This window comes from Loxodonta africana, chromosome 2, assembly GCF_030014295.1.
Source record: "Loxodonta africana isolate mLoxAfr1 chromosome 2, mLoxAfr1.hap2, whole genome shotgun sequence".
In the NCBI taxonomy this organism is placed as follows: Eukaryota; Metazoa; Chordata; class Mammalia; order Proboscidea; family Elephantidae; genus Loxodonta; species Loxodonta africana.
In genome coordinates, this window is record NC_087343.1 from 66,761,558 (window position 1) to 66,787,455 (window position 25,898).

A 25,898-nucleotide genomic window follows, 5' to 3' on the forward strand; every position below is an offset into this window, starting at 1 on the left:
AAGATTGAAGACCACAGCCTTCAGTATGGATTACACCGCAACATAAAGAAAACAAAAATTCTCAGAAACTGGACCGATAAGCAACATCGTGATCAACATAGAAAAGATTGAAGTTGTCAAGGATTTCATTTTATTTGGATGCACAATCAACGCCCAAGGAAGCAGCAGTCAGGAAATCAAAAGACGCATTGTATTGGGCAAATCTGCTGCAAAAGACCTCTTTAAAATGTTGAAAAGCAAAGATGTCACATTGAGGACTAAGGTGCGCCTGACCCAAGCCATGGTGTTTTCAATTGCCTCATATGCATTCGAAAGCTGGACGATGAATAATGAGGACTGAAGAAGAATTGATGCCTTTGAATTGTGGCATTGGTGAAGAATATTGAATATACCATGGACTGCCAAATGAAGGAATAAATATGTCTTGGAAGAAGTATAGCCAGAATGCTTCTTAGAAGCACGGATGGCAAGACTACGTCTCACATATTTTGGACATGTTGTCAGGAAGGATCAGTCCCTAGAGAAGAACATCATGCTTGGTAAAGTAGAGGGCCAGCAAAAATAGGAAGACCCTCAACAAGATGGATTGATACAGTGGCTGCAACAATGGGCTCAAGCATAACAGTGATTGTGAGAATGGCGCAGGACCAGGCAGTATTTCTTTCTGTTGTACATAGGGTCACTATGAGTTGGAAACAACTCGATGGCACCTAATGACAACAAAACAGTAGCTCATTAAGTGCAAAATACATATAAGCACCTTGCCTCTGTGTAGAGACTTAACACGCTAACAAAGGAAAATTGACCTCTTCCTCCATCCCAGGGAATCAAATCCTTGTCTAAAGAAAAATGCATAGTCATCCCCAGGCTCTGGCCACCTTCTCAAAGATCGATTCTGAATATTTATTATAAATTTACATTTCCTTGTCTGCTCTCTGTAAAAGCTCCCCGCCTCAAGCTACCTAGGAGCATTCTTGGAAGTGGCAGCACTGACTGTTCCTTTCCTTGCGCCACAAAATAAACACCTTCCTCACTGGTAGATGGGCAAGGAAACAAAACATACCAGTTGAGACATCCTAAATACAGTTTTAATGAATTTTACCTTTTAACATCAATATAATGTAAAATTCAGTAGATTCTAAAATATAGTTAAAAAATTAAATCTTTGATTATCATGAATTTAAGAATCAGATATATCCGAAGTAAAAATTAATCACAGAGATGTAGTACATAAAGCTAATATGTTTCCTGGACTCCAAAGATAAGACTACCACATTGAAAACAAAATAACATCATCAACAACAACAAATGAAGAAGCTTAACTTAAAAAAAAAAATTAGAAAATACAGAAAGTAGAAAGAACGTGAAAAAATTACCTATAACCTCACTACCCACTGATAGCTTTGATGGGTGTTTTGGCATTTTTTTTTTAATTTTCTTTTAGTATTTTAGCGACACATGTTTTTACATAGTTGAGATCATACTGTATATAAAACTCACTTAAATAATTTCTTTTCTAAGGAACCGCACAAAGCACAAAGTTAAAGAAATCCCAAATTTCCAACTCTTCCAAATTTCTGTACTACTCCATCATCTCTAATATCAACTACTCTCCCTCCTGTCTTTGGGTTCTATAATTCACTACAGGATCTCATAGAATTCATGAACCATATCAAGGAAGTGGCTCATGCAGTTGGAATAATGGACCCTTTAGGAATCTAGGAAGTGGAGTAGTAATTAAGAGCTATGGCTACTAACCTAAAGGTCAGTAGTTGGAATCCACCAGGCACTCCTTGGATACTCTACGGGGCAGTTCTACTCTGTCCTATAAGGCCACTATGAGTCAGAATTGACTCAACCACTATGGGTTTTTGGTTTGGGGATCTAAGGAAAAAGTCTATGACGTAGAAAAATGCACATGCAAAAATTTTCCATACACTTGGAAGTTCCATCTACAGCTACTATGAGTCCAAAATCTAGTCATATACTACATCCAAAACAATATGCATAGCTTGATAAATAATTTCATGCTACTGCATTTCATTGCCATATTCCCAGATTCTTTGGAGGAAAGGGCAAAAAATGCATACAAATTAAAGTCTTTTGGGGTTCTGAACTGGTATTGTGTCTGTTCAGGATATTTTTTTTCTTTTTTTATTGTGTATTCAGGATATTTCTGAAATATAAATTCCGTGTTTCCCCCAGCGTATGGTTAAGAATTGAAACAGGAAAGGAGAAAGTTGAAGCAATTGCTAAATTAATTGAAACATTGGCATCCCTCACCCCTCAGGCTCAAGTAGATTCCAAGAAAATAAGTACAATGACAATGCAACTCTTCACTTCAAAATAATTATATTATTATAACTAACTTTTATTAAATATTTAGTATGTGTCACTATTCTAAGTGTGTTTTTTTCATGTACCAAGTATTGAACTGTAAACATTTTATATGATTTATTTTATTAATCCTCATCACCACCTGTCGTGGATTGAATTGTGTATCCCAAAAATATGTGTCAACCTGGCTAGGCCATGATTCCCGGTATTGTGTAGCTGTCCACCATTTTGTGATTTGATATGATTTTCCTATGTGTTGTAAATCCTACCTCTGTGATGTTAATGGGGGCCCTGGTGGCACAGTGGTTAAGAGCTAAGGCTGCTAACCAAAAGGTCAGCAATTCAGATCCACCAGCTGTTCCTTGGAAACCCGATGGGGCAGTTCTTCTCCGTCCTATTGGGTCACTATGGAATCAAAGGCATCGGGTTTGGTTTGTTTGGTTTTATGATGTTAATAGTGCAGGATTAGAGGCAGTTATGTTAATGAGGCAGGACTCTTTTGAGATATAAAAAAAGAGAAGCAAGCAGAGAGACAGGGGAACCTCACACCACCAAGAAACAGGAGCCAGGAGAATCGGGTGTCCTCTGGATCCAGGGTTCCTTGCACTGAGAAGCTCCTCCACCGAGAAGACTGGAAGATTGATGACAAGGACCTTCCCTCAGAGCTGACAGAGAGAGAAAGCCTTCCCCTGGAGCTGGCACCCTGAATTTGGACTTGTAGCCTTCTAGACTGTGAGACTTAACCACTACTTCACTTCCTAGATTCCTAAAGCATCTATTATTCCAATAGGTTAAGATTTACTTTTCTAAACCAATTTCTTCCTTTTAATTTGAATTAGGTAATTTATTATTTTTTTTTACTTACTACACATTTCTTTATACCTTGTTACTCCAAGTGTGATCCATGGAGCAGCAGCACTGGCATCACCTAAAAACATGTTAGAGATGAAGACTCTCAGGCCCTATCTCAGACCAACTGAATCAGGGTCTGTATTTTAACAAGATCCCCAAGTGATTCTATGCACACTTAAAGTTTGAGATGTGCTACCTTTCAGTAAAATCAGAAGATACAGTCAAGCAAAAAGAAAATAAAACATGCCTACAATACCATCCAATTAGTGATAGACACTTAACACAATGGCATATAAAACTCTTTCAAACCCTCCTATACATATTTATTTCCAAAAATGGAACCTTACTGAACATACTGTTTTGTAAACCACTTTTTTCACTCAATGATGCATTGTGAATGTTAACATGTGAACAAATACATTTAAACATTTTTAAAAGTTAAGTGGTCATTTTTAATGACCAATTTATATTTAATTATATGTGGATTATTTAATCTCTTTCTTGGTGGTAATTTAGGGAATATTTATCTTTTTACTTAAAAAAAAAAAAAGCCCTTGTGTGATGAACGTTCTTGTAATACAGGGCTTATTATTGCCTTGTTCGAATCCTAACACTGTCACTTACTAGCTGTGTGACTTCAGGCAGGTTACTTCTCTGCGCTTCAGTTTCCTCATCTGTAAAATGGGCATAATAGGGGCATATACCTCATAGGGTTGTTTTGAAGATTAAAATAGATGATTCACGTAAAGATCTTAGAATTGTACCTGGCACACTTTAAGTTCTCAATAAATGTCACCAAATATTATTATTGATCTTTATGAACACTCCTAATTTTTCTTTTTAATGACAAGATGATAAGAAAACTTAGGTCATCCAGCTAGTAACAGAGGCAGAGGCAGGCAGGACTGGATTTCCTTTTAAAATTATTCCGCCCTTACTATCCCTATGGAGTAGAGCCCCCAGGAAGTTCTGGAATTTATATTGTAATAATTTTTCTTTGCTGCTAAAAAAAAAAATTTTAATGCGACAGAGTCAAACTGCCCCATAGAGTTTTCTTGGCTGGGGCCGCTTGGGGGATTTAGAACCTTTAAGACTTATGGTTAAGCAGTCGAGCATTTAATCGTTGCACCACCAGAGCTCCCTACGTGTAGAATATCAAGCCCATTCCCGTCATGTCGATTCGGACTCATAGCGACCCTATGAGTGGAATAGGAAAGGGGACATAGTCCTGGTTTAAGCTTCAGCCAACCAAGACGATACTCGATTTTCCTGGGAATGGGGCAACAGAAAGTCCGGTTTCTATGGTTACGGATCTGGCCGCTTCCAGGGTCCCACCTCCAAGTACTGAGCAAGCGCATACCCTGATTTCCACAACGGACGCCTTTGCCTTAGCTGAGGAAGCCCCTCCCTCCTCTTCCTGCCCCTAGCCTATCGCCTTCTTTCTTTGCCCTTCCATGCGCTTTGGTGCCTGTGACGCAGTTTTCGCGCGTCCGCGTCGTTTGGAGCTGCGACGCTGAACATGGCGTGTTCCTAGAAGCGGCTTTCGACATCAGTAGGCGGCGGCGTGTGGACTAGAAGCGCGGGGCGTGGGACCAACCGACGCCGCTTCGTGTTCGGGAGTAGGAGCAGGAGAGCCGGGCCATTCCGGACCGAATCAAACGGTGAGGCCCCGGCCTGACAGTCCCCGAGCGCACGCGAGCGGAAGGGAGGAGTGGGTTGGGCAGCGGAGACCCAAGGAACGGGGGAGGAACGTGGGGCTACCGGGGACAAGGGATAGCAGTGGCGAGGCGAGGGCGGCCTGCAGGCGTGGCTTTCTGCATAACCGTAGGAACCTCTGGGAGCTGGGCGCGCACCGAGTGAGCCCGGGGTGGAGAAGCATGGCCGCGGAGGAATAGGGCGCTGGGAGGCAAGGACCGTGTGCCAAGATGAGGAGAGCGGAGGATACCCATTGGGGCTCCGGTTGCGGGCCAGGATGATGCATTTGCCCTTGCGGGATAGGTAGTGCAGATTTTGAGAGAACGTGATGGTCTGTAGTGTAAAACCAGTGGTTTTTTTTTTTTTTGGCTTATATGACACTGTAATGGCAATTCTGTGAAAGCTTTAAGCGTTATACCCTTCCCTTGTTATTAATGGAAAAGTAAAGAAAGGTACATATGAGAGGAGCTTCATGCTGAGGTATGGTCGCCAATGCTCAAGCCCAGCGACTCCTTGCAGTTTTATATTTGGGGGTATTTCATGCAGTAAATACGTTTTGAGGTCTTTTGCATTTGTTATTTTTCTCCATTTTATGACATGGTGGGTGAGGGATTTACCTTTCTTATCTCAAAGTGATTTGACTAAATTGCTAGAATTGGTAAATTGCCTGCTGGTGCTAAGGTGGCACATGACATACTTCCGCCATTCCCGTTTTAAAGGAACTCATTTCTAGTGTGGTCAACAACAACAAAACCAAACCCATTGCTCTCAAGTCAATTCCAACTCCTAGTGACCCTGTGAGTGGAATAGAACTGTCCCATATGTTTCCCAAGCCTGTAAATCTTTATAGAAACAAGACTGCTGGATCTTTCTCCCACAGAGCGACTGGTGAGTTCAGACTGCTGCCAGAAAGTCAGCGCTTAACTGCTGTGCCATCAGGCCTCCTCTCCAGTATGACCAAAAAACAAAACAAAAAACCAAAAAATAACCATTGCCATCAAGTCAATTTCAGCTCATTGTGACCCTTTAAGACAAAGTAGAACTGCCTCATAGGGTTTCCAGGGCTGCAGTCTTTGTGGAGAATACCTGGTGGCATACTGGTCAAGAGCTCGGCTGCTAATCAGAAAGTTGACAGTTCAGATCCATGAGCTACTCCTGGGAAATCCCTTAGGGCAGTTGTACTCTGTTCTGTAGGGTCCCTATGAGTCAGAATTGACTCCACGGCAATGGGTTAATCTTTACAGAAGCAGACCACCATATCTTTCTTCTGCAGAGTGGCTGGTGGATTCCAACAGCTGACCTTTTGGTTAGCTTCTGAGCACTGTAATCACAAGGGCTCCTTTCTAGGGCGGTAGTGCCCTTGAAATTTGGTTATTTTTCGGGAGGGAGTAAGCAAGAGCACTTTACTGCAATAATGTTTTTTTTTTTTTCTTGGGTAAGGCAGCTCCTCTATTTTCACGTTATTTCAAACTTCTCTGTTTAGTGCAGATACTTCAGGTTAAGGAGAGTGACTCTGCTTTCTGAGACATCCATTGCATCAGATCTTTTCTGACATCTTTCTTCACTGAGGAAGATTTATGTGAAATTAGAATGAGAATTTCCTTTCCTTTTTGCTATAGGATTGTAATTCTTCCCCTGGAACCTAGCACAGGGAATACTGCAAACGGTTTAATTATAGCTGTGGTTTGTGGCCATGTACTAATTGCCCTAGGACAGGGACCTGTCTTTGCCCTACTTTCCGTGCCTAAAGCAGAAGAAATTTTTTACCGTAAACATTTTGAGTGGAAGTTCTGTTATAACAAATACGTAAAGATTATTTTGTAATTAATATAAAAATATTTAGATTTTATGACAGTGTATATGTATTTGCATTCAGGACCAAACTAGAATGCAGAATAATCCTGGTGGACATGTGGCAGTTCAAATATACTGAAGATTTTTCCAGAAATATGCATATTTACAGAGATAAAAATATTTCTGTTTTGGGAAAGCTGATTTGTTTAAGGGAAACCCTGGTGAGCTACGGCTTGCAAATCAAAAGGTCATCAGCGTGAATCCCCCAGGCGCTCCTTGGAAACCCTTTGGGACAGTTCTGCTCTGTCTTACAGGGTTGCTATGTAATGGAATCGACTCGACTGGCAGTGGATTTGGTTTGGTTTGGTAATTTAGGATTTTAACCTTTGTATGTATGTGCATATGTGTTCCCACGTGTGTGTTCTCATTCCTCTGAATTTGGTGTTACTAATGGTGATAATGATTTTTCCCCCTTTATTTGTACCAAATGGGCATTATAGTTAATTTCAGCATGGTAAGACACATTTAGTGCACGTGCGAGCCTGGTGGGTCTTTGACTTTCTAAATATCAGGCTAATTACAGATAAGCACACAATTATAAACTTTGTGTGGCTAGTAACTGCTCCTGTTTTCCACGATGGCTATTAACCTACTGTCTTCCCTCCTTACTCTCCACGATAATATTATCTTCTTCACAGAGAAAATGCATTGGGTGGGAATTTCATTGCTTTCTCTCCTCTTTCACCTGCGAACATGTCTTCCTCTACGTGTCTGTCTCTTAATTGTGCTTCAGGTTTTTTCTCCTCAGTGACGAATTTTCCTCAGTTACCTCTTTTTCAGTTTCAACTGGCACTAGGCAGAATTTAAACATATGTAAGCCTCTCATAAGGAGCCCTGGTGGTGCAATGGTTAAGCACTCAGATGGTAGCTGAAGGGTTGGTGATTCGAACCCACCAACCGCTCCATGGGCGAAAGACGTGGCAGTTGGCTTCTGTAAAGATGGCAGCCTTGGAAACCCTATGGGGCAGTTCTCTGTCCTGTAGGGTCGCGATGAGTTGGAATCGACTCGGTGGCAGTGGGTTTGGTTTTTGCCTTAAGCCTCTCGTGTCGAATACCCTCTCCCTCCCTTTTCAGGTTGTTTTATGATTTACAGTAAAACCTGCTAAAGCTGGAACATGTGTAAGGCAGAAACCTGTTGAGAAGGAAAATGCGAATATTTTCCAGTAAAATGAGTGATAGAAAAGTGGTAAGAATGCACACTGTCAAAGGTGGAAAACTTATGAGACCCGGAAAAACAAGGCAGTCTGGTCAAATTCTAGCTCTCACAAATTTCACTGTAATTTCCTTAAGTTTCATGAAAGAGTTATCTGCGTTCATTTTCTCCATATCCCTTATTATTCTTTTTTCAGTATATTGCGGTCTGCTGGTCCCCTGAAGTCACTGAATTTGGTGGGGTGGTGATCACTGTTGACCATTTGACATTTTTGGCCACTGGATCCTTCTTGAAATTCTCTTCTTTAGCTTCTAGGGTACCATCTTTTCTTTATTACTGCCTATGTCTTGCCTAACCTTTTCTTTTCTTATCTTTTTTCTTTAACTGCTTCATTCTGGGATTCTGTCTTCTGTTCTCTTCCCACTGCCTACTCTCCTTAAATGGTCTCATCTCTGGTGACTTCAGCTGCTCTTTCTATTTCAATGGCTCTCAAATCTCTGTCTCTTTAACACAGATTGTTTTTCAACTCCGACTTGTTGTGGTTGTGTTAAGATACCTTAAACTTATATCAAAAAAATTATATTTCTCTCCCTTCCTGAAGTTGCTTCTCTTCCTCCTGTGATCCAAGCACCAATGAGTTGGAGACACCAAGAGCCTTAAAACTCTTTCCACTTATTACCCTTGTGTGCCATCCCTATCCTTAAGTATCTAACTACAGGAAAACCTGTGAGAGCTGGAACTCAACAGGACTGCCTTGTTTTTCGGGGCTCACAAGTTTTCTGCCTCTGATAGGGTGCAGTCTGTCGATTTCTGTTAGGGGAAAATATTTGAGTTTTCCTTTTCTGACAAGTTTTTTGCTTTACACAGATCCCAGCTTCCACAGCTTTTACTGTGTTTACCAAATCTTGGCTATTTCACCTGCTTTTTCACTGCTGCTACTACCTTAGTTCATATTATCATTTATTATCTGGATTTTTGTGTAAACTGCCTAGATGATTTCCCTGCTTCCAAGGATGTTTACCACCCCTCCCACCCTGTCTTTTTCTGTAGGCAGACTGTGGTGTTCTGTAGTCCATGCAAACCTTCAGATTAAAATCCAAACCACCTAGCGTTAAAAATAAGGACCTTAGTTTTTTGAACCTTGCTTGCTTTTTCTCTTTTCACCTGCCTCACATTCTTGGGTCATGCCAAACTATTTACAGCCCTCATAAATGGTAGGATATTCTGAAAAATTCAAACTTTTATGTGTTGTTATACCATCTGCCTACAGTGTACCCACTGCTTGTCTGACAAACCCCCATAATGCACTTATCTGGATAACTCCTACTGAACTTCCAGGACTCATCTCAGTGCTACCTTCTTCCGCTCTGGGAACTCTTCCCTAGCTTCCCTAGGGTGAGTTAGGTCCTCATCTTATGTTTTTCCAAAAGCAGCTTATTGTAGCCTTTGTACTGTACTGTAATTATAGTTTTTCCTTGTCTTTTTTTCCTTTCTAGACATGAATGCAAAGACTCCCTTATTTATTTTTGTATCTCTCAGAATAGTACCTGGCTAATAGAAGCTGCTTTACTGAATACTGTGAATGCAAGTTGAATATCCAGAGTTAACGATAAAGGTGGAATGTTAGACTGAGGTGAAGGTTAGATGGAGTAGTCTTGGAAAGTCAGAGATTTGGGTACTTTTTGTGGTGTTACACTCCTGTAAGCAGAGATTGGGATTTATTTATTGAATTTATTTAACAAGTATTTATTCATCACTTTCATATATGCTAAGTTTTATTCTGGGAATATAGCTTTGAATAAATCAAAGTCTCTAGTCTCTGAACAATAAGCACATGTATATTAGAATGTCAGATAGTTAAAAGTCCTATGCAGAAAAGTTAAGAAGGGTATTAGGACCAGAGAGACTGGTTGAGGGATGAGCTATTTTAGATTGGTAAGGGAACAGTTCTTTGAGTAGTGGACAATTTGAGCAGAGACTGGAAGGAAGTGAATGAACAAGACATGCAGATGTCTATAGGCAAAAGCTTTCCAGCCAGAGGAAACAAATTCAATAAAGAAAGAACCAGACACATTTTACATAGCCGTTTCCCTAAAATGGACACGTTGTCTCTAACTCTGTCTTAACTACCGACAATAAAGATGACTATTGTCTTTACCTTTGTCTCTTTGTAAGTCTCTGTAGGAGTTTTTTTGGTTATAGCACCTGAAGTGGAACTACTGGATCATAGGGTATGTACATTTTGTTGTTAGGTGCTTTCGAGTAGATTTCAACTCTCAGTGACCCTATGTACTACGGAATGAAACACCACCTAGTCCTGTCCCATGTTCACAATTGTACTTGAGCCCATTGTTGCAGCCACTGTGTCAGTCCATCTTGTTAGGCTCTTCCTCTTTTTCGTTGACCCTGTACTTTACCAAGCACGATGTCCTTCTCCAGGGGCTGATCCCTCTTGATAACATGTCCAAAGTATGTAAGATATAGTCTCACCATCCTTGCCTCTAAGGGGCATCCTGGTTGTACTTCTTCCAAGACAGATTTGTTTGTTCTTTTGGCACTCTGTGATATTCTTCGCCAACACCACAATTCAAAGGCATCAATGATTCTATTTTCCTTATTCGTTGTCCAGCTTTCACATGCATATGATGCGATTGAAAATACCATAGCTTGGATCAGGAGCACCTTAGTCCTCAAGGTAACATCGTTCCATTTCAACACTTTGAAGAGGCCTTTCACGGCAGATTTGCCCAACGCAATGCATCTCTTGACTTCTACTTCCATGGGTGTTGATTGTGGATCCAAGTAAAATGAAATCCTTGACACCGTCAGTCTTTTCTCCGTTTATCGTGATGTTGCTCATTGGTCCAGTTGTGAGGATTTTGTTTTATTTTGAGGTGTAATCCATACTGAAGGCTACTGTCTTTGATTTTCATCAGTAAGTGCATTAAGTCCTCTTCACTTTCAGCAAGCAAGTTTGTGTCGTCTGCATAATGCAGGTTGTTAATGAATCTTCCTCCAATCCTGATGCCCTGTTCTTCATACAGCCCAGCTTCTTGTATTATTTGCTCAGTATGCGAATTGAATAGGTATGATGAAAGGATACAACCCTGGCGCACACCTTTCCTGTCTTTAAACCAATCAGTATCCCCTTGTTCTGCCTGAACAACTGCCTCTTGATCTATGTACAGGTTCCTCATGAGCACAATTAAGTGTTCTGGAATTCCCATTCTTTGCAGTGTTACCTGTAATTTGTTATGATCCACACAGTTGAATGCCTTTACATAGTCAGTAAAACACACGTAAACACCTTTCTGGTATTCTCTGCTTTCAGCCAGGATCCATCTGGCATCAGCAGCGATTCCCCTGGTTCCACGTTCTTTTCTGAATCTGGCCTGAGTTTCTGTCAGTTCCCTGTCAATATATTGCTACAGCTGCTTTTGAATGATCTTCAGCAAAATTTTATTTGCATGTGATATTAATGATATTGTTCGATAATCTCCGCATTTGGTTGGATCACCTTTCTTGGGAATAGGGATAAATATGGATCTCTTCCAGTCAGTTGCCCAGGTAGCTGTCTTCCAGATCTCCTGGCGCAGAAGAGTGAGTGCTTCCAGCACTGCATCTGTTTGTTGAAACATCTCAGATGATATTCCGTCAATTCCTGGAGCCTTGTATGCCTTCAGTATAGCTTGGACTTCTTTCTTCAGTACCATCAGTTCTTGATCATATGCTGCCTCTTGAAATGGCTGAACGTTGACCAATTCTTTTTGGTATAATGACCCTGTGTGTTTTTTCCATTTTCTTTTGATGCTTCCTGCGTCGTTTAACATTTTCCCCGTGGAATTCTTCACTATTGCAGCCTGAGGCTTGAATTTTTTCTTCAGTTCTTTCAGCTTGAGAAATTCCAAACGTGTTCTTCCGTTTTGGTTTTCTTTCTCCAGCTTTTGAACATGTCATTATAATACTTTGTCTTCTCGAGCCACCCTTTGAAAGCTTGTGTTCACTTCTTTTACTTCATCATTTCTTCCTTTTGCTTTAGCTACTTAACGTTCAAGAACAAGTTTCAGTGTCTCTTCTGACATCCATTTCGGTCTTTTCCTTCTTTCTTGTCTTTTTAATGACCTCTTGCTTTTTTTATGGATGATATCCTTAATGTCATTCCACAACTCGTCTGGTCTTCAGTCGTCAGTGTTCAACGTATCAAATCTATTCTTGAGATGGTCTATAAATTCAGGTGGGATATACTCAAGGTCATACTTTAGCTCTTGTGGACTTGTTCTCATTTTCTTCAGTTTCCAACTTGAACTTGCACTTGAGCAATTGATGCTCTGTTCCGCAGTTGGCCCCGGCCTTGTTCTGACTGATGATATTAAGCTTTTCCATCCTCTCTTCCCACAGATGTTGTCAGTTTGATTCCTGTGTATTCCATCTGGTGAGGTTCACATATATAGTCGCTGTTTATGTTGGTAAAAAAAGTATTTGCAATGAAGAAGTTGTTGGTCTTGCAAAATTCTGTCATTCAATCTTCGGCATGTTTCTGTCACCAAGGCCATATTTTCCAACTACTTTTCCTTCTTTGTTTCCAACTTTTGCGTTCCAATCACCAGAAATTATCAGTGCGTCCTGATCGTGTGTTTGATCAATTTCAGACTGCAGCAGCTGGTAAAAATCTTCAGTTTCTTCATCTGTGGCCTTAGTGGTTGGGGCGTAAATTTGAGTAATGGTCTTATTAACTGGTCGTCCTTGTTGGTGTGTGGATATTATCCTATCACTGACAGCATTGTACTTCAGGATAGATCTTGAAATGTTCTTTTTGACAATGAATGCAACGCTATTCCTCTTCAATTTGTCATTCCTGGCATAGTCGACCATATGATTGTCTGATTCAGAATGCCCAATGCAAGTCCATTTTAGCTCACTAATGCCTAGGATATCGATCTTTATGGGTTCCATTTTATTTTTGATGATTTCCAGTTTTCCTTGATTCATACTTCGTATATTCCAGGTTCCAATTATTACTGGATGTTTGCAGCTGTTTCTTCTCATTTTGAGTCGTGCCATATTAGCAAATGAAGGTCCCGAAAGCTTGACTTCATCTACATCTTTAAGGTCAACTCTACTTTGAGGAGGCAGCTCTCCCCAGTTGTCTTTTGAGTACCTTCCAACCTCGGGGGCTCATCTTCCGGCAGTACATCTGACAGTGTTCCGCTGCTATTCATAAGGTTTTCACTGGCTTATTTTTTTCAGAAGTAGACTGCCAGGTCCTTCTTTCTAATCTGTGTTAGTCTGGAAACTCAGCTGAAACCTGGGTGACCCTGCTGGTGTCTGAATACCTGTGGCGTAGCTTCCAGCATCACAGCAACATGCAAGCCCCCACAGTATGACAAACTGCTAGACATATGGGAGGATATGTACGTATATTTACTTAATTTCATTACAGATGGCAAGAGCGCTCTCCAAATTGGTTGTACCAGTATATACGCCTTGCAGCAATGCCTAAGTGTTTCTGTCCATGTATCCTTGGCAGCACTGAATATTGTTGTAAAGTCAATGACTGTCTAGGTGAACTCTCTCTACAAGAATTAGATTCTTCTAAGATAAAGCGTTATAGACGGTGATGTTCTGGACCAGTAATTAAACTACCAATCAAAGAAGATTATATTTGGAGAGGACTGATGATCGTGTGCCCCGATGATCAGGAGCCCGGGTGGCACACTGGTTAAGGGCTTGCCTGCTCACCTAAAGATCAGCGGTTCGAACTCACCAGCCACTCTGCGGGAGAAAGATATGGCAGTCTGCTTCCATAAAGGTTACAGCCTTGGAAACCCTGTGGGGCCAGTTCTCTTATAGGGTCGCTGTGTGTCAGAGTTGACGCAATGGCAGTAGGTTTTTTGGTTTAGATGATCATGTGTTTAACACTTAAACTTATCAAAAGGTTTTGACTAAACTTTGATTAGTTCTAGTCTGTTAGTTTAGGCTGTAGGTATTATTTTGATTCAAAGAACAATGTCTTGCTCAAAATCAGGCTTCAAACTTCTATCTCTTTGTTTTCACCAGAGAAGGAACTTTAACAGTGATAAGCATAACTGACGTTCTCTAATAGTTTTTATACAGATGTGTATTTCTGTGTTTCAGCTAAAGAGGGTGATGGTAACGTTAGTTGGGGCCTCACAGATGGGCACTTCTGGGTTGGGGTCACTGTTGTTTAGGATAAGGTCCTTAACTTTTCCTGCTAGCCCAGGCACAATCAGCCTTGGAGGACTTTCATGTCTACCCAACAGGCAAGACACTTAATAGCAATTTATCAATGCCATTTTACTAATAACTCAGCAAGACCCAAATACTAAGGTTTATTAGAGCGTACTTCTCTTGCAGCAGCCTTCTGCCCTGTTGACTATCTTCTTACATGTTCTGTAATTGACCCATTTATTTGTTTGCCTCTACCCACTAGAATAGAAGCTCCATAAGGTCATGAGTTTTTATCTTTTTAGTTCATGGATGTATCTCAAATGCTGTACGATGTCTGGCATTTGTAATTTTTTAATAAAAATTTGTTGAATGAATGAATGTAGAAAAAATTACATGCCAAGTAAGTGTTGGAAGGTTGATTGGTGAGTACAGGATTAGAACAAAGGGAGTTAGTTAAGCCCAGTGGAAAGTATTGTTAAATTTTGTTGGCTCGATGTATCCCATTTTACCGAACGGACTGTTCATCCATTGATTGATCTACTCATTTTTATCATTTCAACGTTCCATTATTTTTGGAATATCTTGTGGATATTTTTTTCTGTGATATAATTCGTATTCTTTCTAGGAGGATTGTTTCTTTGACCTCTTTCTGTCTCACCTTTTCTAAGTCTGCTTTTCACCCTTAGAAATTACAATTTACCGTATTGCTGTGTTTACTTAATGGGACGTTATTGAACATTTGCTCCATCCCTGACACTCTGCTCGGCACAGGCATATATAGATGAATAAACCCAGTTCTTGCCTTTAAACAGCTCCCAATTTAGTAGATGAGAAACAAGTAAACAAGGTGGTAAGTGTAGTAGTAGAAATGCATACTAGGTGGAATGGTTGCACGGAGGAAGGAGCGCTTTATTATCTGGTGCAGTTAAAGACTTCCAGAGGAGGTGATGCCTGCTGTGAACAGCAGCTTTAGTCACCTCTGTGTCACGGTCCATTAGCTGCCATTTAAAAAGAAAACGCCTTTTATTATGAAAAAGTTTAGACATGTACAAAAGTATGTAGAATTATATAATGAACCCCCGTCCATCCATCACCCAGCTTTAACAATTATCAGGTCATAGTTAGTCTTATTTCATCTACCTGTTTCTCCTCTAACTAAATTTGTAGTGGGATCTAGAAGCTTGGTCAGATGCAGATTTATTTATTTTTTCAAGCTGTCGTTCTTTTAAGATTTTGGTTTCTGAAAGTAATAAATGCCCCTTCCTTTAATTTCTAATATGGCAACTTTTATGTTTTGATAATCTATAAACTCTTCCCTGATCTTCTTCACAGAAATTCCTTTCTTTCTTGTTTTTGACATGTTGTTTTTCTCTAGTTTGATTTTGCCTCCAAGCAGTTTAGCAATTTTATAATATCTCTATTTCATAATTCCTCAAAAATATATTTTCTGCCTCTTTTTCTTCTCTTTTAGGCTTTGTTTATAGATCATGATTTGACTTACAGGAATGTGACTATCTTTGAAAAAGATGGTGTCTTTCTCTCCTGTCCCGGTGGAAATGTTCTACGCTAATACATTGCAAGGAAACCCTGGTGGCATAGTAGTTAAGTGCTATGGCTGCTAACCAAGAGGTTGGCAGTTCAAATCCACCAGGCGCTCCTTGGAAACTATTGGGCGGTTCTGCTCTGTCCTGTAGGGCCGCTATGAGTTGGAATTGACTTGACGGTAGTGGGTTTGGTTTGGTGGGTTTAATACATGGCAAGCAGGTTACTTCCTTGGTGAGTTATTTGTCCAGTGCCTGTTCTTTCAGGAGAAAAAATGGAGATTCAGAAACCTACTTTCAGGCTTCTCATGTCAGTTTCACATTGACATGCATTTGCGCATTCTTTTTACTCTTTTATCTGAATACTTATCCTTCTTTTTGGAAACCCTGATGGCGTAGTGTTTAAGTGCTATGGCTGCTAACCAAAAGGTTGTTAGTTCGAATCTACCAGGTGCTCCTTGGAAACTAAAGGGGCAGTTCTACTCTGTCCTATAGGGTTGCTGTGAGTCAGAATCGATTCGACGGCAACGGGTTTGGTTTTTTTTCTTACCCTTCTTTGTATGTGGAATACTCAATGCTTTCTTCACTATGGGGATTCCATTCTCCTCATAGCACTCTGCCTGCTCCTATTTCACAGTTTCACAGTCTCCTTTGTGCTAAAATGTTGCTTACATTACAATTTCTTAAATTCCCTCATGTATGTTTTGAGTAAAGCTCAAAACCACATTCCAGTCTTCATTTCACATTCTCTTTTCTATAGAGTAGCATTTAACTATAAGAGTGGTTGCAGTGCTGCAAGGAAATTCCTTGGTAGTCATGTTTTGCCTCAAGGTAGGGTTTTAATTTTCATCTTTTGAATCTCGTCTTCCTTGCATTGCATTATTCTTTAGGCTCCCGTTTATTTCTTCCCCTCAGAAATGCTATTCTCAGCATTCTTTGCCCAAACCTATTTAACCCTGAAAACCCTTGCTACATTTCTAGGTGTCCTGGTGAAGTGGTCAATAAGAATTCCAGCACTCCCCTTTCTCCTCACTCCTTGAAGAGGAAAGGATCCTAGGGAACTATTCTTTGAGATGTGATACTTACTTCTTGCCATCAGATGGCACTGCAGATTTTTTCCTTTAGTTTTATAACTTTAGGAATTGTAGACTTAATAGTACATTATATGGTGAAGAAACAAGTTGATGTGGGAACTGTAGTGGAGTTGACTTAAAGATGAAATTAAATACATTACTGCTAACATAAAATTTTATTTTTCTTTTATGTGATGCATATGTATTGCATATAATATGGGAAGCTTAAATGAAAGAAAATCATCAGTAAATTAGAATTTGTCGTTTGATTTTTTTCCCATACTGTTTGTTAACTGTTCTAAACTGTTGTCTTCATAAACACCAAGTAATAAGAATATTAAGTGCCTTTCAGAGATGACACTTTGCCATTGACTGCAACTCTTAGAGTCCCCTGGGTGAGGAAAATTGTCTTTTGGTAAACATTTCCATCACAGATCGAGGTGATGTGGTAGACCTCTTGCTGCTTTGCTCAGGGTATCTACCCTTACTACTGATGACCACGTTTGTAATTTTTTCTGCTGAACTCGATGATGTGCAAGTGTGACCTCAATATACGCTTTAACATGGCATATTTTGTTTTTCTCATCATACAGGTAAAATGTGTATGTAACAAGAATCATCATAATCCCTGGGGCTACCTTAATACAACTCTTGCTTATAATGTGAGATTTCGTGCCTATTTTAAAAATATTTTTATTCTTAGGAATTTTTATATTTGTATAATTTTGTACATATATTTTATATAATACTTTTTGTTTTAACATTGTGCATAATCCTGTAATTACAAAACAGACTTATTTAAGAAAGAGTAGCTTTTAAGTCCTGATTGGATTAGGCACATTTAGGATTGTAATTTCCAGGTACATTTCTACCACCACACAGGAGTTTGGAGTATGTAAGACAAGGCAGGAAAATAATCTCTTTTCCTTGATGTATATATGTTTATTGTGTATCTTTTCCCAAACTAGACCAGTTTGTCTTTGACATTGTGGATGAACTGTCATAGGAAATACTTGGGTAACCCTGATGGTTCTTTAACTTGAGGGCATTTGGAAATACATGGGAGCATCTTTCTTTCTGACAATCCCTTGGAAGTGTTATTGGCATATGGTGTGCACAAACCCAGGGATGAATGCAAGCTCAGGGAAGAATTTTCCTGCTGAACGTCCATTGTTGAGAAACTCTGACACGAATCCAAACGTGCTATATGAATTTGAGCCACATTCAAGTCCTTATAGCGTGTTTGGATTCATGTCAGAGTTTCTCAGCAATAGAGGAGCCCTGGTGGTGCAGTGGTTAAGAGCTGGGCTGCTAACCAAAAGGTTGGCAGTTCAAATCCACCAGCCACTCTTTGCAAAGCCTGTGGGGCAGTTCTCCCCTGTCCTGTAGGGTCGGTATTAGTCAGAATTGACTAGGTGGCAGTGGATTAGTATATTTGGGAGGAGCCTTGGTGGCACAATGGTTAAGTGTTTGGCCGCTAACTGAAAGGTTGGCAGTTCGACCCCACCAGTGGCTTGACAGGAGAAAAGACCTGTCATATGCTCCCGTAAAGATGACCAGCCTGGGAAGCCCTATGGGGCAGTTCTGCTCTGTCCTGTAGGGTCACTATGAATTGGAATCAACTCAGTGACACGCAATATATTTGGAACCATCCTTGGCTTATGACAAAAGTCTTATGTCCTTTATTTTTTAAATTATACTTTAGGTGAAAGTTTACAGCTCAAGTTAATTTCTCATACAAAAATTTATACACATACTGTTATGTCACACTAGTTGCAGTCCATATAATGTGACAGCACACTATCCCTTTCCACCCCAGATTTCCTGTGTCCATTCAACTGGCTCCTGTCCCTTTCTGCCTTTTCATCTTGCTGCTGGACAGGAGCTGCCCATTTAGTTTCGTGTATCTACTTGAACTGAGAAGCATACTCTTTATGAGTTTTATTTTATGTTTTATAGTCCAGCCTAAGCCTTGTCTGGAAGGTTGGCTTCAGGAATGGTTTCAGTTCTGGGTTAACCGAGGGTCCAGGGGCCATGTCTTTGAGGGTTCCTCTGGTCTCAGTCAGACAATTAAGTCTGGTTTTTTCCTGTGAATTTGAGTTCTGCACCCACTTTTCTCCTGCTCGGTCAGGGACTCTTGTGTTCCCTGTCAGGGTGGTCATTGGTAGTAGCAGGCACCATCTAGTTCTTCTGGTCTCATCCTAATGGAGTCTCTGGTTTATGTGGCCCGTTTGTCTCTTGGGCTAATATCTTCCCTTTGTCTTTCAGTGTTCTTCATTCTACTTTGCTCCAGGTTGGGCTGGGACCAATTGATGCATCTTAGATGGCCGCTTGCAAGCTTATTTTAAGACCCTGGACACCACTCCTGAAAGTGGGATGCAGAACATTTTCTTAATAAACTTTCTTATGCCAGTTGACCTAGATGTCCCCCCAAATCATGGTCCCAGACCCCCAGCCATGCTACTCCATCCCTTGAAGTGTTTGGTTATGTTCAGGAAACTTCTAAGCTTTTGCTTTAGTCCAGTTGTGTTGACTTCCCCTGTATTGTGTGTTGTCCTTCCCTTCACCAAGATAATTCTTGTCTTTTTTTTATCTAGTTAGTGAATTCCCCTGTCCCTCCCTCCCCACCCTCATAACCATCAAAGAATGTTTTCTCCTGTGTTTAAACCTTTTCTTGGTTCTTATAATAGTGGTCTCAAACAATATTTATACTTTTGTGACCAGTAATTTCACTCAGCATGATGCCTTCCAGATTCATCCATGTTGTGAGGTGTTTCACAGATTCATCATTGTTCTTTATCATTGTGTGGTATTTCATTGTGTGTGTATTCTGTAATTTGTTTATCCATTCGTCTGTTGATGGGCACCTGGGTTGTTTCCATCTTTTTGCTATTGTGAACAGTGCTGCAGTGAACATGGGCGTGCATATATCTATTTGTGTGACTGCTCTTATTTTTCTAGGATATATTCTGAGGAGTAAGATTGCTGGATCTTATGGTACTTCTGTTTCTAGCTTTTTTTCTTTTTTTATTAAGTTTTATTGAGCTTCAAGTGAACGTTTACAAATCAAGTCAGTCTGTCACATATAAGTTTACATACATCTTACTCCGTACTCCCACTTGCTCTCCCCCTAATGAGTCAGCCCTTCCACTCTCTCCTTTTGTGACAATTTTGCAAGCTCCCACTCTCTCTATCCTCCCATCCCCCCTCCAGACAGGAGATGCCAACACAATCTCAAATGTCCACCTGATATCATTAGCTCACTCTTCATCAGCATCTCTCTCCCACCCACTGTCCAGTCCCTTTCATGTCTGATGAGTTGTCTTTGGGGATGGTTCCTGTCCTGTGCCAACAGAAGGTCTGGGGACCATGGCCACCGGGATTCCTCTAGTCTCAGTCAGACCATTAAGTATGGTCTTTTTATGAGAATTTGGGGTCTGCATCCCACTGATCTCCTGCTCCCTCAGGAGTTCTCTGTTGTGCTCCCTGTCAGGGCAGTCATCGATTGTGGCCGGGCACCAACTAGTTCTTCTGGTCTCAGGATGATGTAGGTCTCTGGTTCATGTGGCCTTTTCTGTCTCTTGGGCTCTTAGTTGTCGTGTGACCTTGGTGTTCTTCATTCTCCTTTGCTCCAGGTGGGTTGAGACCAATTGATGCATCTTAGATGGCCGCTTGTTAGCATTTAAGACCCCAGACACCACATTTCAAAGTGGGATGCAGACTGTTTTCATAATAGAATTATTTTGCCAATTGACTTAGAAGTCCCCTTAAACCATGGTCCCCAAACCCCCGCCCTTGCTCCGCTGACCTTTGAAGCATTCATTTTATCCCCGAAACTTCTCTGCTATTTCTAGCTTTTTAAGGAAGCGCCAAATCGATTTTCAAAGTGGTTGTACCATTTCACATTCCCACCAGCAGTGTCTAGATGGTCTAGTCTCTCCACAACCTCTCCAACATTTATTATTTTGTGTTTTCTGGATTAGTGCTAGCCTTGTTGGGGTGAGATGGTATCTCATTGTAGTTTTGATTTGCATTTCTCTAATGCTAATGAGTGTGAGCATTTCCTCGTGTATCTGTTAGCCACCTTAGTGTCTTTGGTTAAGTGCCTGTTCATATCCATTGCCCACTTTTTAATTGGGTCACTTGTGTTTTTGTTGTTGAGGTTTTGCAGTATCGTGCAGATTTTCAAGATTAGACCCTGATCGGATATGTTGTAGCCAAAATTTTTTTCCCAGCCTGTAGGTAATCTTTTTATTCTTTTGGTGTCTTTTCATGAGCATAAGTGTTTGATTTTTAGGAGCCCCCAGTTACCTAATTTCTATACAAACAAAAAGAAAAAAAGAAAAAAAATTTTTTTTTTTGGTATATTGTTAGTTATGGTTCATGTTGTCTATGCCATGTATTAGGGCTTCTAGCATTGTCCCTATTTTTTCTTCCATGATTTTATTGTTTTAGATTTTATATTTGGGTCTTTGATCCATTTTGAGTTACTTTTTGTCCATGGTGTGAGTTATGGGTCTTGTTTCATTTTTTTTTGCAGATGCATATCCAGTTATGCCAGAGCCGTTTGTTAAAGATACTGTCTTTTTGCATTTAGCAGACTTTGGGGCTTTGTCAAATATGAGCAGCTCATAGGTGGATAAATTTACATCTGGATTCTCAATTCTGTTCCACTGGTCTATATATCTGTTCTTGTGCCAGTACCAGGCTGTTTTGAATACTGTGGTGGTATAATAGGTCCTAAAATCCCATAGTGTGAGGCCTCCCACTTTGTTGTTCTTCTTCATTAACGCTTTACTTCTCCGGGACCTTTTCCCTTTCCATATGAACTCGGCGATTTCTTTATCCATCTCGTTAAAAAAAGTTGCTGGAATTTGGATTGGGATTTCATTGTATCTGTAGATTGCTTTGGGTAGAAAAGACATTTTCACAATGTTGAATCATCCTATCCATGAGCAAGGTATGTTATTCCATTTATGTAGGTCTCTTTTAGCTTCTTGCAGTAGTGTCTTGTAGTTTTCTTTGTATAGGTCTTTTGCATTTCTGGTTAGATATATTCCTAAGTACTTTATCTTCTTGGGGGCTATTGTACATGGCATTGATTTGGTGATTTCCTCTTTAAATTTCTCTTTGTTGGTGTAGAGGAATCCAGCTGATTTTTGTATGTTTATCTCATATCCTGAGACTTTGCTGAAATCTTCTATTAATTCCAGTAGTTTCCTTGTGGATTCTTTCGTGTTTTCTGTGTATAAGATCGTATCATCTGCAGATAAGGGATACTTTTACTTTTGTCTTACCAATTTGGATGCCCTTTATTTCTTTTTTCTTACCTTACTGCTGTGGCTAGGACCTCCAGCACAGTAATGAATAAGAGTGATGATAAAGGGCATCCTCGTCTGGTTCCCTTTCTCAAGGGGACTGCTTTCAGACTGTCTTTATTTAGGATGATGTTGGCTGTTGGCTTTGTGTAAATGCCCTTTATTCTGTTGAGAAATTTCCCTTCTCTTCCAATTTTGGTGAGAGTTTTTATCATGAATGGGTGTTGGACTTTGTCAAATGCCTTTTCTGTATCAATCGATAAGATCATGTGGTGGATTACATTGCTCGTTTTTCTAATGTTGAACCATCCCTGCATACCTGGTATGAATCCTACTTGGTTGTGGTGAATTATTTTTTTGATAGATTGTTGAATTGAACTAGCTAGAATTGTTGAGGATTTTGTGCCTATGTTCATGAGGGATATAGGTCTGTAATTTTCTTTTTTTTGTGGTTTCTTTACCTGGTTTTGGTATCAGGGTTATGCTGGGTTTACAGAATGAGTTCGGGAGTATTCCATCCTTTTCTGTGCTTTAGTAGTAGTGGTGTTAACTCCTCTCTGAAATTTTGGTAGAATTCTCTAGTGAAGCCATCAGGGCCAGGGCTTTTTTTTTGTCGTGAGTTTTTAAAAAATTACTTCTTCAATCTCTTTTTTTGTTATAGGTTTATTTAGTTTTTCCACCTCACTTTGTGTTAGTTTAGGTAGGTAGTGTCTTTCTAGAAGTTTGTCCATTTCCTCTAGGTTTTCAAATTTGTTGGACTATGGTTTTTCATAGTATTCTGTTATGATTCTTTTAATTTCAGTTAGTTCTGTTGTGATATCGCCCATCTCATTTCTTATTCAGGTTATTTGCTCTCTCTTCTACTTTTCTATTGTCAGTTTGGCCAGTGTTTTATTGATTTTGTTGGCCTTTTCAAAGAATCAGCTTTTGGTCTTATTAGCGCTCTCAATTTTTTTTTTTTTAATTCTCTATATCGTTTGATTCTGCCCTAATTTTTATTATTTTCTTTTCTTCTGGTGCCCGAGGGCTTCTTTTGCTGCTCTATATTTGTTTAAGTTGTAGCGTTGATATTTTGATTTTAGCCCTTTGTTCTTTTGCATGTGTGCATTTATTGCAATAAATTAACCTCTGAGCACTGCTTTTGCTATGTCCCAAAGGTATCTGGTTGAATGTGTTTTCATTCTTATTTGATTCTGTGAATTTTATTCTCTTCTTTATTTCTTCTATAACCTAGTAGTTTTTGAACAAGGTATTGTTCAGTTTCCATGTGTTTGATTTTTTTCCTTAACTTTTTCTGTTATTGATTTCTGCTTTATGGCTTTATGGTCAGAAAAGATGCTTTGTAATATTTCTATGCTTTGGATCCTGGCCTAATATGTGGTCTATTCTGGAGAATCTTCCATGTGCTTTGGAAAAGAAAGTGTACTTGGCTGCTTTTGAGTGGAGTGTTCTGTGTATGTCTATGAGATCAAGTTGGTTGATTGTGGCATTTGGATTTTCCAGTCTTTGTTGAGCTTCCTTCTGGATCTTCTGTCCTTCACCAAAAGTGGCGTGTTGAAGTCTCCTACTATTATTGTGGAGCTGTTTCTCTTTTCAGTGCTGTTAGGGTTTGTTTTACATATTTTAGAGCTGTGTAGTTGGGTGCATAAATATTTATTATGGTTATGTGCCCCTGGTATATTGACCCTTCAGTCGTTATATAGTGTCCTTCCTTATCCTTTGTGGTGGATTTTGGTTTAAAGTCTCATTTGTCAGAGATGTATATTGCCACTCCTGCTCTTTTTTGGTTGCTATTTGTTTGATATATCTTTTTCCATCCTTTGAGTTTTAGTTTGTGTCTTTGAGCCTAAGGTGTGTCTCTTGTTGGCAGTATATAGACGGATAGTTTTTTTTTTTTAATCCATTCTGTCACTGTCTGTCTTTTTATTGGTTTATTTAGTCCATTTACATTCAGCATAATTGTTGATAGATATGAGTATAGTGCCATCATTTTGATGTATTTTTGGGTATTTGTGTGTGTTGTTGACAGTTTCTTTGTTCCACTTAATTTTCCGTGCTGAGTCGTTTTTCTTTATGTATTTTCTTTTCATCTTTTTCATTGTTGATTTTGTATTTGTTGAGTCTTTATGTTTTTCTTTTTTATTTTGATGTAGGATTGTTAGTTTCCTTGGTGGTTACCTTAAAATTTATCTCTATTTTTATAAGTTTAAACCAGTCTTTTATTTCTCGGTATCATCTTAACTGCCTCTCCATATGTAAATTCTATGACTACTTTAGTCTCTGTTTTTTGTTTTAATGTTGTCACCTTTTACATATTGATGTCTCTGTTTTCCCTATTTTCAGTGTTTTAGAATTGACTTATTTTTATGACTTCCCTATCTGGGTTGATACCTGGTTATTCTGACCTGTGTTCTAGTCTTGGGTTGTTACCTGATATTATTGATTCTCTAACTGGAGGACTCCCTTTAATATTTCTTATAATTTTGGTTTGGTTTTTACAAATGCCCTTCTGTTTTTCTGGAAATGCCCTAATTTTGCTATCATATTTGAGAGACAATTTTGCTGGATATATAATTCTTGGCTGGTAAATTTTTTCCTTAAAGGCTCTATATGTGTCATCCCATTGCTTTCTTGCCTGCATGGTTTCTGCTGAGTAATCAGAGTTTAGTCTTATTGATTCTCCTTTGTAGATGACTTTTCATTTATCCCTAGCTGCTCTTGAAATTCTCTATCTTTGGTTTTGGTTTGATAATAATCTGTCTTGGTGACTTTCTTTTGGGATCTGTCCTGTATGGCATTCAAAGAGTTTCTTGAATGGATACCTTCTCTTCTTTTATGATTTCAGGGAAGTTTTCTGCCAACAAATCTTCAGCAGTTCTCTGTGCTTTCTGTCATCCCCCCCACCCCGTTCTCGTACTACAGTCACTTGTAGGCTATTCCTCTTGATGGTGTCCCACATACTTCTTAGAATTGCTTCATTTTTAAAAATTCTTCTATCTGATTTTCCTCAAAAAATAAATTGGTGTCAAATACTTTTATGTTCATTCTCATTAATTCTGCCTTACATTGCCTCAGTTCTGCTCCTCTGACTTTGTATTGAGTTGTCTAATTTTGAAATTTTATTGTTAATCTTTTGGATTTCTATTTACTGTCCCTCTGTGGATTCTTGTAGCCTGTTAAATTTGTCATTTCGCTCTTGTATAATCTTCTAAGTTCCTCTGTTTCTTTGTCTGTGTGTTCCTTGGCTTGGTCTGCGTTTTGCCTGATCACCGTCCTGATCTCTTCAAGAGCTCTGTATATTTAATCTTGTAAATTCTGTCTCTGGTAATTCTAAGACCTTTTCTTAATCTGGGATGTTTCCTGGTTCTTTGTTTTGATTGCTTGCTGAAGCCATCATGGTCTACCTCTTTATGTGATTTGGTATTGACTGTTGGCCTGTGAGCTATCAATAAGTTATTATATGTATTTACTTTTTGTTTGCTTATTGTGTCCTAGTTTCTTACTTTTTGTTTTGATATGCCCAAATAGGCTGGTTGTGTGAGCTACTTTAGTTACTTGCGTCTTGGAAGCTCTTACGCCCTGTCACCAGGTGGTTAGAGCTGCTCCTAGGTTTGTGAACCCAGCGGTCCATTTACTTTTCTTGTGTGGATTCAGCTCAGGTGTCCAGGTAATTGGTCACCGAGTGTGTGCTGCAGGCTCTCACCTACAGTCCTGGACGAGCAGGGCTATGTAGGGGTGATTGGAGCAGACACAGGTATCTGGCTGCAGTCAGAGGTTATATACTGAGCAAGATAGGGGGCCGACGGCTGCCCTTGAGTGCCTGGGTGGAAGGCGTGTCCCTGTTCCTAGAGTGCGTAGGTGGGTGAGTTTTGCAACTGAACTTTGG

The 25,898-nt window shown here is 39.8% G+C and overlaps 1 protein-coding gene across 2 annotated transcripts in view; it reads left to right on the plus strand.

Annotated features, from left to right (window-relative positions):
• The first annotated feature begins 4,663 nt into the window (after nt 1–4,663).
• The window catches only part of IPO11 (importin 11), a 244,545-nt gene continuing 223,310 nt past the window's right edge, over nt 4,664–25,898 (plus strand). For both annotated transcript variants that reach the window (XM_010588166.3, XM_064272370.1), the window contains exon 1: nt 4,664–4,850. The gene's annotated coding sequence lies outside the window, so the exon portion shown is untranslated. The remainder of the gene's footprint in view (nt 4,851–25,898) is intronic.